The sequence below is a fragment of the Varroa jacobsoni genome, unplaced genomic scaffold (genome assembly GCF_002532875.2).
Source record: "Varroa jacobsoni isolate VJ856 unplaced genomic scaffold, vjacob_1.0 scaffold_1283, whole genome shotgun sequence".
Lineage (NCBI taxonomy): Eukaryota > Metazoa > Arthropoda > Arachnida > Mesostigmata > Varroidae > Varroa > Varroa jacobsoni.
The window spans coordinates 14,919-29,388 of NW_019214185.1; the positions used below are offsets into that span (position 1 = coordinate 14,919).

Consider the following 14,470-nt stretch of genomic DNA (forward strand, 5'->3'; position numbering starts at 1 on the left):
CGAGACACGACTCTATCAATACGATGTGGGGACAAACGCATAAGCGTCTGAATAGCCCATATCATAGCCTAGATCAGAAAAAGGTGTACGTTGCAGATCAAAGGTCAGGCTTCCTGTCACCATCTTGTTTAATCACTGAGCAATTGTGAGGCCTTGAAGCTTCTGTTGTCACTAAAAAGTTTTATCAAAAAGCTTTATGAAGACGATAGCACTAATTCACTAGCCACTTATTTGAGAAATCGATCTGATCGATGCCTATGTCATGCCCGTACTCACTGCAGAGGACCAATAGATTTCAGACAACCAGTACAAAGATAAATTATCGATGCCTTTTAACCTATCGCACTTGAATGGTGTGGGCGATAATTTTTTTAAACCGCTTTCTATATATATACTCGAAATTTGAATTCGTATCCTTCTGAAAAGCTCGTTCGGTAGCGACACAAGCTAGGACCGGAAATTTCGTCGTCGACCCACGAAGTGTGAATGTGTCACACTTTTAAAGCGTAATCAATGGTTCGTACTTGTCACATGACAACGCCTTGTCGTCTTCGTGGTCGTTATTGTTACAATGTCGGCAATAACCTAGTGATGATGTCATCGTCAGGCCTTTTGGCTGGGCTATTTGCTGTCGGGGGTCGTTATTAGGGTCAACATTGATCATTAATATATTTTTGATAACATTTCCGTCGCTCTTTCGGAGAATTCGAACTTGAAGATATAACTAATAAAAATGCCCTCGTTTAGGCAACGCAGGTATACAGCGGCATCGGCAGCTACGATGCATAATAATCTGATCGACAGCTAGGTATAATTAAGTCGCAGGGTGAATCTGTATCTATAAGCAAAACAAATTACTATCCTATCAGTTGTGTGCTACGCACAGAGACAGCTAGATATCATTACGCAGCGTGATAATATTACGCTGCTATTTCCTAAATAATCTGCATTATTATCTTCTTATAATAGCTTTTAGTGTGCTGCACTATTAAACTATATTGTCAGATCACAATGTTTCGCCTTCTGCTTTTGCATAACCGGTACAGTTATTTACTCTATTGTAAAGCAAAACGATAGTCGATGAAGCCTTTTTATCAAACAATCATAATTTTGTCGAGCGGCAGGATCAGCTTAACAAATGGCGCTGCAAAGATCACTCGACGAATTGTTGCGGCCGCGGATTTTTCGGTCGCGCGGTTCGTCAGTCCGACGTCGGCGAGTGTTACCGAATGCGGTCGGATCGAATTGATCCCATGATATCCCTGCCATCGATAACGAAAAGGACCCGCAGACATGATCGTGTTCATGCCTGTAATGTTCCGGAAAGTGCTAATCCGATCGTTTTTTACCTCTGCTTATCACTATGATATTGGTAGCATCGTCGATATTATTACAGGATTAAAACAGGCCGCAGTCACTGTTTCAAGCAAATTCGTCTTCGTGAAAGCGTTCATAAAAACTTCAATACTGCAAATCACTGTAGCCTTTGGCCATCGCGTCGGCATGCGTACACGACAACGTTTTTTATGTGAGCAATGTACAAAAAGAGATCATGCCGGGTAGCTTCTGCTATGGCTTTAGAGGGATCCTCTTTGTCTTTTTTAAAAATATTTAAAAAAATTTAAAAATATCGCAACTATATCCATATTGATAGTTAATTGCAGAAATAAAATGACAGCGGGGTCTGGTCAAAGAATCTAATCAACAATTAACAAATACCGTAACGGACAAAATCTTACTAATGTTTCTTGTATATGTCTAATTAAGCGACCCCGATGCCGACGAGCTTTCCAATCCAGTACTTCATTCGGTCGAAGTGACTTGCTGAAATTTCTAAGTCAACAACAATGCTCAGGCAACAGGATGGTTTGTCTTTCGGTAAATGTAACTTTGACGCAACACAACCAGCCGCACTGATTGACAAGTCAATATAAACAAGATTTGCCAATATCCACGAGGTGCAGTGACAGCCTACGCTCCTTCGCACGCTGTTACTGTAGATTTGTCTCATTTACATAAAAAAAAAACAAAATCAATAACTCTATTTGACATACACACTTATCTTAAGCCATAAACAAAACCATGCACATACGACATGAAGTTTGATAGGTGTATTACTTCGCCATACCGCATTGTACTCGTGCCCGACTGGGCCATTTGCTATCGAGTACAACAGGACTATCATTTTGCTAAATGATAATTAACAACACAAATTTCCAGCACGTTTGGCTCATCGTGCAGACGTGCACTACCAATATTGATAACTTCCCCTTTATGCATTTCTCCATGTCTAAAACGAAAGACATAAGGTAAAATTCAGGTATCTCTTTACGGCCGCGGTTGATCATTACCTACACGCATCTATGTAATATAAGTCCGAGCAAAGGCCATGGTATCAAACGTGCTACACGCAGAGTTCCCGTATAGCCGCGTCGGCAAACCGATTATCTTAACTCTGTCTCTTTGATATCGGTAATCGGAATAGGTCAATATTCATCACAAACACATTAGAAGAGATGACGGCGACAACAGCAATACATGTATATATGTATGTGACATACATACATACATATGTATATGGTAAGCTATGCTACATACAATCTCTCCTCGTATATGTTAATGGCGGAGGTAAGTGGCCACCGAATCAAGCGGCGTCATAGTCAATGCCACTGCTCACTTGATAGTTGTACCAGGAAGAGCTTACCTCATTAATTATGGACATTTCAAGCGAATAAATAGCTCCTGCTGATACCATTCATATCTGGAATGATCGAACGTGCAATCAATGAAAAGTCGATGAAGTATTGGGCTAACACGAGATCATATTGGATTAGACAGCAAGCTTCCTCCACTATATGTATATCTATACCATAGATTATTGGTATACGTAAGCTAATTGTGATGGTCAAGGAGGAAATCGCTGATAGAAAAACGAAAAAGAACTAACGAAAAACATGGGCTTCCTTTGCTCGCAGCACACAGACAGATAACCTGCGCTATTCCAGAGATACTGTCCACGCAGTGGAAGCTGCCCACTGCCAGCTCGCCTTGTGGGCATCATTATGTCTTCTAGAAGCTTCGCGTTTGTTTGACCGCCAACGAATCGCTGAATCCGCTTATGCGACAACAGCGATGACGAGAACAACAACAGCACACCAGGGGCCCACTACCGACACTATGGCTACCCAGTAGTGAATATCTATCGTGGTTCGATGTCGCAAATCCAGGGACAAAGATGGAGCGCCAAGCTAGGGTAGGTGGTGATACTAAAACGAAAAAGGCCTACTAAGACGATAAAAATTAAAATCATTAGGACCATTAGCAAAGATTTGCTGTGCCATGAGAGGCCTGCCAGGACGACCAACGAACGGCAAGCAGCTGGAACCAACACTTACATCGAGCCCGGAGCCAGCGTTGGACATAGGCCATCGCCACCCAGGCTTGGGGCTTGGCGGGAAAGGGAGAAGTTGGATGAACCTAGAGGAAGGGCTAGGAGAGATCTCAGGGAAGTCTAATAGTCCCTGGCCGCGTGACTATTGCCATACGTTATAGCAACGTCACCAGCAGCACAGTTCTGAGGATCGGAAGTCCCGATGTTCGCCGCTGACGGCTTTACGACTGCTGCAGCCACTTTAGCTACATTGTGGCGACCTGGCGATTAACACTGACAATGCCGGCATCAGCGGCTATGGCGACATAACATTGCGTCATTTGATGGCTGAAGAAGCGATGGCGCACAGGAAGAACGCTAGAGAGAACGCGTCTAAACGATCCATGCGAACGAGTGAACAACGGAAGAAGGCGACAGCTGCGCAGTAAATGAAGACGAAGGAAATCTACGAAAAATTATAAACAGGTCGGTTAGAAAGAAAGTCATTAGATCGAAGCGATTCTGCGACTTCTCTTCCAGTTGCTCCTATAGCTGCTGCTTCTAATGAAGCTAGTCAGAGCAAAACATGAAAGAGCGAATACGTCTCATTAAAACGTCGTAAGCTCCCCGAACCGGAATAGCGGATATTAATCCACCATATGAAGTTCACATATATTCTTAAGCATATTTCAGGTTTACTCTGCCTATACACGTAAGGAGAAGTATTTATGTTGCGGATGCAACAGATGACCTTTAAAAGTTGTCGTTTGGCTTTTCCTTCGTCTGTAAATATAGTCGATACTTATTTATAGTGGCGTTTTTAAATCGTATTTGCTAGAGAGCCAAAGAAACAATACAAACTTTGGGAATGGATACTTTAATACAGTTTAATTTAAATCCAGGCTGGGAAGCATTTTATCTTCATACCTATCATATTAATAACCAGAAAACAAATGCGTTCATAAAACAGTTTATATAAGAGCAACAGCATGATTTGTATGAAGAGTGACGAGTTGAAGCAGACCAATTATCACCGGTGATCACTTCCGCCTGGATTGTATTGTACTTTACCACAGCAGCCCGCTGGCTTTAAGGAGCCAGTCGGCTAAAAGCAGCTTTATATTGTCAACAATCTGCCGAATGAAGACTTCCTAATTATTATAATAATACAACCGAAATTCATTTTTCACAAAAATAAAGTCCTACAAACTAACTAATCAAACTGATTAGATGCGCGTTTCATCTTAGCTTAAACTCCTAGATTCACCACACCCTATAGGGCCAAAAACTGAGCCTTCCCGCTTTAGGCGCCAAGTCGTAGCTGCATAATAGGCTCAATTATTGTGATCGACACGAAATTGAAGTGTTCGGATTTCCTGGCGTGCCCTTGGCGACTGTGCCAACGACATCTTTTCTGCAGATTTTCGGTGACTGTCTGAGACGCTATGCGATAAGCGCAAATCTGTTCGTGCAGTGAACCATATTGTCGTCGATATTTAGCCGTCCTTGCATAAAAAATCGATCCCGTCAATCCTCTAACCCAAACGTTAAAAACGACAGTCTCTGCCGGCCAATATAAATGATATCTCATCCGCACTTACGACTTGGTTGGGCCGTAATCGTTCGGATTAACTTGATACATTGGGAATGGATAGCTCTATGTACATATCTAGATGGTTAAAAAAATTCAGTCAGGAAAAGTTGCCATTACTGTTAATATTCAATCGTATCTCTCCATATGGTATTGTTTCCTTACAAGTTTTCTTTACTTTACACGCCTATAGCTTCATTGACGTGCATTGAAAATAAATGTATATGTTTTCAAATGTTTTGCGTGACGTCTTAACAGCCCCAGTATCGTTCATCAGTGTAACATCTCCGACTGTTTTGTTTGGTCGCGAATTGACAAAAGCTTTAATGGATGAAAAAGCAGCAGGAATATGTCGTAAGGTCCTCATGCTACGCGCAATATTTTTATAGTAGTATGCAATAAAGTCACAGTCAGCTATAGATACAGAGACAAACCATAATACTTTACCTACATATTCTATTCGAAGATGGATCCCTGTCTTCGTTACGCTTTTGTGACCGTAACCGGCAGAGGCAGGAGCGAGAAGTCTAAGGACTCTAAAGATTTAGTCCTAGCACAGGTGGCTCGTCGTCGGGCGCCTTGCACCGCTTGAACTCTGTTTAAATAGACAGTTAGTAGTATATCGATCCAGCGAACTAACAAGCATCATTTTAGTCAATGAGCCTCCTTCCTTTCGTTGCTACAGGTCTACCCGTAAAGCAGTACTATTTAGTTATGGCAGCGCACTCGTATAATGGTGGTCGTGAAAAATGTTCTTCGTTCGCGAAAGTTCCACGCATGCCTTAGAACTTAGCTCCAGCCCCATAACTACAATATCTCCACTTTTCCATCTCTCGTTGTCAATATAATTTACGTCTGCTTCGATATCTCATTGCGTGCGACGCCGTCATAATCATCGCTATCGTAACCACCTTATTGCCGCAGCTAGGGACACAGTTATGCTGCAGCCGCGCAGTGTATGCAGATGTATAAAGAAATATTTACAATATTACTTTCTCGCAGTGCGCATGCGCTTCTGCCTGAATGACCACGGACAGGAGCGACCTCGGACGAGAAGAGCTGCTGCACCGTTTTTCACCGCGACGCTTGAGAGCCTCTTGTTTGCCAGCCGATATGCATTACGTAGACCCGGAGGTAGCTCAGGACCTCTAGTTAGCGCGCGGCCTAGACTTCAAACTGGTTAATACGTCATGTACGAACCCGTCCGTGAGCGAGAAGATAATCCTGGCGCGATCTTCTTCGCTTCCGCCCAATTTATATATGGACATTATCGACACAAAGGGAGCCGATGCACATGGAGAGGCCAAATTTGATCACATCGTAGATGGCAATCCACTATTGCAATGGTACCGGCTAGGCATTTTGAGGCATAGCGATAACGTATGCGGACATTCGTGTCCCAACAACGTGGCGAACACCTGCGACGGCTCATGGGTTTTCCTATTTTGCTTCTCGCGCAGCTATGGTGTCCTGCAAAAAAAAGAGCAAACAAGCCACAAACAACGATTTTATTATTACTATTATTATCGTATCGTGGTTGGAGTAATCAGATGCTTTTTTGCACGAACCTATTAAGTAAGTAGATACATGATTCCTCAGGCATACAACACGGATTTCTAAAAGTCTTCAAATCGCGAATAGAATAGGACACTGTTTCATGATACACTCAATGTCCAACGTGAGTTCGAGCGATGGAATGGGCCTTTCTCCATCAAAAATTAATTAATATTCACGCTTTAAGTATAGGTACAACATTTATAGTGGAAACAAGCTTCTTATTATATGATCATTGAAGATTTTCGTGAAACTGTGCAACAATAAAGCAACAAGGTAAGGCTATATATAATGTTTTTTACACATAGATATTTTTTCCAGCCAGACATTTCTATTATCTTGTAGTATAAATTTGGCTTGATTATGGCTTTGTCACTCCCATATCATACAAGTGGAATACCGTACCCAAAATGATCAATCATAAGGATGAGGAGTCCTTGCTATGATGTACATGCTGAGGAATGCTGAGGCATTCGTGAAATTGTTGTCATGTTGATTGATTACTATATATAACTAATTTTATAACATTTACTAGCAAAGTATCTCTGCTTGTTTTTGAAGCAATGCACGTTCTCACCGTTATATTCGGTACAAAACCTCGTCAAACGACGCCATTTCTATGCTGTTAAGCTAAAACAAAACGTCCAATGGTAATTTGATTTCAATTTCACTGCAATCAGACATTGACACGCTTCGTAAGAGTAATCTAATTGAATTTGCAGATTTTTTGATTTCGTTCCTGCGCTTAATGTTCCAAGATGAAATTACTACTTGGATGGATGTTATTTGATTTCGAAGATGGAACAGTCTGAACAGGCCCAACCCATCCGGTTTTCCCTGCGCTGAGAAACTGTTTCGTATTTCTTTGTGTGCGGCTCGATAATGCGCATTGGTAGACACTCACTTGCTTTGTAGTTCGAGTTGCCATTCCAGGTTACCTTAGTTTAGCGCCGTTAACTTGTACTCAATGAAAACAAAAAATATACGCGTTCATGGAAAGCGGAGCTCTAAAATGTATGGCTTACTTGAAGTAACTGTTTATCTTCTGGTAATACTATTCCTGAACGAAACGAAAAATATTCTTCCATATAATTAATCATTTTTTTATTTGTCCAATAACGATTCATTTGAACTCAATTGAAGGGAGTGACCAATAGCTCTAATAATATGTTTACGAAAATATAAAAATGTACGATATCGCAAAACCTCAAAGGCCCCTGGGAGCCCCAGTCGTTAATTACCCAAGTGGAAATTATTCAGTGGGCACTGAAACAGTCAGAATACGATACGCGCAGGCGGCATACGCAAAAGATTTATATCAGATGCGAGCATACGCTAATTTTGGGTGTACGTGAATAACTGGGAAACCTCTAGGGAAATGCAGTGACGTATTAACAGACGTCGGAGTTCATCTATAACGCGCACAATCCGTTCAGCATTAACCTGACTGATCTCATACGCTTTAAGACAAAATGCGCGTCTGCACGATGATGAATATAAAAGAGGAGCGTTTTCTAGCAGTTACGATTCCATTTGATACCCTATTATCGCTGGTACAACCACTTGAAACAGTACGAATTATTATTTTGGTAATATATTATAGGAACCGATAATAATCAGATGTGCTCATCTGTTAGCGGGATGACTTGTAGATGCCTCCTCCTATACAAGTAAACGGTGGCTATATTTCGAGTTGAATTTATCAGGGTCACCAAATAAAGTAACGACTAAAATACAGGGCAAGTAACGTCGCGCTGTTAACAGACCCAATCCACTGAAAGAACACCGCCCAGTTATGTATTCTTAATGGACAAATGTGATTGACCAGGAAAACAGGCAAATACGAAAATATTTCCGTCTGTCAAATCAAACAACTATGAAAGAAAGCAACACGCATTCTATTGATCACCTAGTTCTAAAATAAGATATGATTGTCGTACTCCAAGATATCCGGGATGAAAACTTGCGTTTGCTTAGGTACGTTGGCCTCACCGCTATATATCGGCAGGTACGCTACATTCTGGTGGCAGCCTGCTCATGGAAACAGGACGATATGCACGAAACTAAATAACCATCGTCCGTCATCCGGGGACAAACGTACCCCAGGAACTATTGGCCTGGACCATATCATTAGCAGTGTAGATGTCATGTACATTAATGCATTTCTTCCGAGAGATCTATCTTCCACTTGTATCTACTCATTGCAATCTGACTTGTAGCAACATCTAGCTTGTAATTTTGCTTCTGTTAAAAGAAGTAGTTCGATAAAAGCATCGTTACCTTCAACCACTTTCATACACTCCCCATTGCATAGGGATGAACAAGAAAAATACAGTTTGTGACGAAGCACGCGTCGCGTACCACCTTAAAAAAGTTTCCCCACATGGCTACCAATTATGCAAATGCATTGAAGAATCAAATTATAAATGCGCCCTTGTCGGGCCACGTTAATACCGCTTTTCGCATCGACTCCGGTGGCTCCCGATGCATCGACTTTCCATTCTTTCTAGGAATAGTGACCTTTTCAAAGAGGTTCGTTCTCAGGTAGCGTCGTCGAACTCGTTTAAAATGTCGACCCTCGTCGCCAGACTTACTTGATTAAGATAACACCCATCCAGCTTGCGTTAATATCACTAAATTTCGGCGTTTACCCCATGCGCTTCTTAAAAGAGTGGAGCCAATGTCAACCGGAGATCGCGTCAATCGGCTAAAATAATTCGGGCAGTGCCATTGAGTTTTCGTTGTTAACTCCTCGATTAAAAAGAGATCTCCTGCCTAAAGCAACTCCTCAATTCTGTTACATATTGTAATAGCGCCTTTGGTGTTCACCCTTACTTATGTATCATATATATTATACGTACCCGTTTAAGAAACTACTATTATAGACACATTTGAAGAAGCCCGATCTGACCATAACGTTATCTTCTACTGTACTCGTTCGTGAAGTCTCGTTGCCCTTGCGCGCACTATCATTACGAACGATTGAATTACTTCACATCACCAATATGGAATCCAGGTTCGTTTAATTTATTTGCATGTCCCGTAATGCTTCAATTGTATTATCCATAAAAAAACAAATATCAAAGACGTTTGCATAGTTTTTAACTCTATCTTGTACAGACTTCACCTTGGGCAAATACATGCATATGGCTGAAACTGATGCGGACCACTGACACAGTCAAATAGAATTACTACGCTATAAGCTAACCTAATACAAATGAGAGAAGGACGGTTTTCGAGAAACGTTACAAACAGCCATTTGGAACTAAATAGATCCTATTGAATAGACATTGAGAATGGATTTTCAGTTTTAATTACTAGCAGGAAATGAACTCGAAGAATATTGCCTAAACAATTTCTTTTCGCATGTCAATCCTGTCTTTAGACACAGTTTCAAAATAAGGAAACCATGGCTATTTCAGTCGTTAGGTCCGAGTACCCTTGTAAATTGGTGAACTCAGATTACTACGGGTCTGCAAGACCATTTTCTGGCAGATCGAGAAAAATGTGACTATATTAGATAAATTTATATTAATTTACTAATAAATCTTTGCAAAATTTACCGATTGTTCTCAAGCACAGCTTGACGCAAGGCGACAAAAACGAAGACGATATTTCATAGAAGAAAAAAAGATGTAAACCCTCTCTCTACTTCACGCGATCGAAGTAAAAAATGGAACGAGGATGTTAAATGGCCATTGTTCCAGCCGTCAGCGTCAGGAGTCACTGGTTCAGGCTGTATCATGCGGCACATGTTCTAGCACAACGAAACGAGCTTGATGTACTTGTTACTGTATTACACAATTACTAGCTTCAGATAAAAAGAATTACGCAAAATCAACAAAAGGCCACGAAAAACCACTGGTTCCTTCGACCTTTGTAAGTTTCGAACGTACTATATTAAATAGTTGGTTTATCGCCTTTACGCGGTAATCGCAGATTTTACTTGACTTTTCAGAACGATCCAGTGGGTTGTACTATATATGAGATACCTGGCATATACTATGATCTGTGACTCAGTTAATCTGGCCAACGTCCATTGGGTCCTGGCACCGTTAGCTGTTTTAATGGAGTTATCAGCCCTAAAAAGAATGATGCATCCGGGGAAAGGTGTACTAACTAGGCTAAAGGTCGCACAGAAAGAACGCAGCCGTGTTTTCCTCGTTAGGCTTTTGTTCGCGCTATGCAAACTTAAGCGCACACGGCAAAGCCTGGTATACCTGGCCCGCGAAATTTACGGCTTTTTCGAGCATTCTGTAATACTGATCGCTTTAGCTGTCAAAGTGGACGGTTCAATCCTGAACCTTTTGAAAACTATTTTAGTCTTATTAGTTCTAAGATGTGCATTTTCAGTAAGGTGACAACTGTGCTTTCTTGTCATGTATGCATACGCCATACCCCGAATTCGCTTTCAGGTACATGTGGATATGTTGCAGGCGTCTTCGCTAGAACGTTTTTACGGTAAACATCGCAAAAAAGTACACGAGAGCCGTTCATTGCTTCTAGCAACGAATCGCTTCTCTGCTTTGTCTTAGGGTTTATGATTTTATTTCAGTCTTGAGGAGTCAAATATAATGTAATGAATTCTACGTATTGGAGAGTCGACATACTTTTTCGAATAAACGCTCAATGTTATCGACTTGACAGACAAATCTGATTTATAAAACCCCATTTTCTCATGCATCTTTCTCTGTTTGGCTTTATTCGATTGCCGTGTCACATACTCACTTCGCCCTTTGTCAACGAAGTCATTGACAGATTGCGATGTCCACCACACGATATGATGACACGGAGGAACAACGTACATTGCGTAGTCACTCAGCGAGTGATCATTATATACATTCACCCGCGTGTAATTAGGGTGCAGGTGGGCATTGTGATTGGGTCGCTATGGCGTTTGTGCCTGCGGCGGTCGCAGTGACGGCGACGGGGATCAAGTCGGCCGTCAACACCAACATCAAACGACTTTGTCGACACTAATCGGAAACGCGTTTGGGCAAACCAAAAATAATAACCGATAGAGTAACAAGCACTTCAGCGCACCTAGTAGCAATAACAACAAGAAAAACGACCACGATGACGGCGACCACGATGACAAGAAAGGCACAATCGTTACATTAAACGATCCTATGGCTGGGTAGATTATTAGACGCCCGACTGAAAAACACCAAAAAATCACGACGGCGACAACATGAGCAATAAGCACAACAACATCAACAGTAACAGTGATGACGACACATCAATAGCGTTCGACGCGTACATGCGACGCAGAGCTGTTTGTCAGTTAGCGGAATACCAGCAGCAACGTAAGGGATAGCGCGCGCTGAAGTCGCTGTCGCTGAGCAAAAGTGTGACAAAAACTATTTTATTTCTTTCAGTGTTACGTCATCACACTGAAAAACAGTACACGCATAACATACATTAACTAATAGTCACGCATATGCACGGAGATCGAGCGACCGAAAGATATATGTACGCGCACTGACACGCCAAGATAGCGTATAGAGATAATGATTAGATAAATGAATAAAGCTACACGCTGTGTTATAGATCATTAAAAAAAGACTGATCAACAACGGATTAGCGACAAATTAGCAACAAAATCCATACAATGTTACTAATACATTCGAAAAAGCAAAGCCCAGCTTGATATTTATATTTACCCACATATACACGTGCGAAGCTAACAAATATGGTGGCTGTGATACAATGTCGTTTAAGCTTTTACCGTAAGGGAAAAGGCTTTACCGTTCGGTAGCAACATCAAGCCATAGGGTCGATGATTAGCAATTGAGCTATCATTATACTGTCGTTTATCTATAATTTTTTCCCGCTTTAACTAATAACTAACTGACGTTTTTCCTTGAAGCGGTTGCGCTGAACAATGTAATCATTGTTTCAAGTGTTTTTTTCAAGCAAGGTAAATTGATTAAGTTTATTTAAGATACGTAAATTTTACACTCGCATTAATTGTAAATCTATCGGTAGATTACATATAACAATATTCTCTCTCGTCTCAGCAAGTTGGATAACTTTAATATATTAGAGCTGGTACAATATACTCGTGTGGATGTTTTATTTTATGATAATTGCATGTTGTTTTTGTCGCGTAATTGGGGAAGGACGCTGGCGTATTGCGTACATCCAGTAAGCGTATGTTGGCAGCCACAAATCCGTCTTCAAATCGATCTTACAACCACCGTATCAAACATTTTGTATCCAGACGATGAAAAGAAGATTACTGAAATAATATGCTAGAAGAACTTGTCGTCGAATGCGCTTCTGCGCGATCACCGTCCTTTCTCTGTCGTTGACCCTAAGAGCCGAATCTAACTCCGACGGGACAATATTTTTAACCAATCGTATGGAGTTTTCTGTCGTAAAAGCCGTCTTGTTATACAATTTGTCAGCTTATATCGGGAAAATTCGTCGCGATGTCAGCCCATGCTCACTGATAGTAATTATATAGCGTTTCCGCGCGTACTCTTTTGCACCAGCTCGCCATTTTCAGTACGATAGCCCAACCTTTTTCTGATATTATCAATGACTGTCGTCGAGAAGTAATTAACAACAATAATAGTCATAATAGTAAGATTACGGACTTGGCAACAGTGCAGAGTAATAGAAGTGATATCAAGCGCTCTCTTATTCACCACAACCATACTAGCCTCGCTTATATGCGTACATATATATCAATGCCGCTAAATATCTACGCGCAAGCACAGTATGCGTGCACATACTGTGCATGTATCGCACATAGTCGTGTTCTTACACCACACGCCGATTACGTAAATCTATAAGATATTAGCGTGTTTTTTAGAAAGTAGCTAAAATCCTGCTTTCACTTGTCCCATAGAGCCATGAGCGATCGACCGTGTACACAAATTTGTGCGAAGCTGCCTATCCAGCAGTCGCCGATTTAGCACTCACACCTTCCCCGCCGCAAACGATCGTAATAATAAAGTAATGCCTGTCATCAGCACCATCATGATCACTGCTGCCATATTCTCCTACCAGAGATTTATCTGGCCGTTCGCTTAAGAAACTATTCTATCTGGTAGCAGCATTGCTTCTCCGATGCTGGCCTGTCTCCGCTGAGCTCAATAGCAGCAGCAGCGGTCGATTTACTTCAGTCCGATTACGTTGATGGCGTCAACATTTGCTGTGAAGCACCGTTATCCATGGACAACTAAATGTCGTTGCCATTATAATGGCTGGCGTTGGCGGCGCCACCATCTCAGCCGCCCCCACAGTTCTGAGATTGCTAATGGTGACGCGCCGCTTTTGCTGCAACCCTTTCCTGTCGCTGCCGACAGTGACAATGTCAGTACTGAACAATAATAGCGGCACTGGCGTTTTGAATAGTCCGACAGAAAGTTCTCCGTTTCGTTTTCTAGTCCATTCGTTCGCCCGTCTGTCTATCTACGCATTTTTTTGTCGTCAGTTGATTAAATTTGCAGCATTTCCGATGTCGCCTCTCGATACGCTTCTGTCCTCCCAGTGCGCTTTCTCCAGCCACTTGACCAGTTGAGCTGTCAGCGGCAATTTAAATTGCTGCCTTTACTACTACTGCTTCAGTTTCTTCTGCTATAAAAGACTACGATGACATCAACAGTAGCAGCCGTAATGACGGGTCACGGTTACCACTGCCACCGGCATTAGCATCTTGTGGCAGAATCGCCCTATTCGTTCGTTGCAATTTCTGACCAAGGCGGCCATCGCCGACCGCCAGCATTTGCCTGAAGGAGTTGTTGCACACAGAATAAAAGGTTTCAGCCGTCGCCCCATCCACCAGCAATATGGCCGCCAGCACGATCGCCACTGCTTAAACGAAGTTACCCTGCGATACGACGCAGACACTACGCCCAGCCAACAACAACAGCAGTTAGCGATGACCTCAGCTCCGGCTGTACGGAGCCCTCGAGAGACATAATAGACATTTATGTATATATATA

The 14,470-nt window shown here is 41.9% G+C and overlaps 1 long non-coding RNA gene across 1 annotated transcript in view; it reads right to left on the reverse strand.

Moving 5' to 3' along the window:
• The window catches only part of LOC147752383 (uncharacterized), a 29,756-nt gene that overhangs the window by 2,301 nt on the left and 12,985 nt on the right, over positions 1-14,470 (reverse strand). Inside the window, exon 3 of the long non-coding RNA XR_015314209.1 lies at positions 5,413-6,431. This is a non-coding gene — a long non-coding RNA (uncharacterized LOC147752383). The remainder of the gene's footprint in view (positions 1-5,412; positions 6,432-14,470) is intronic.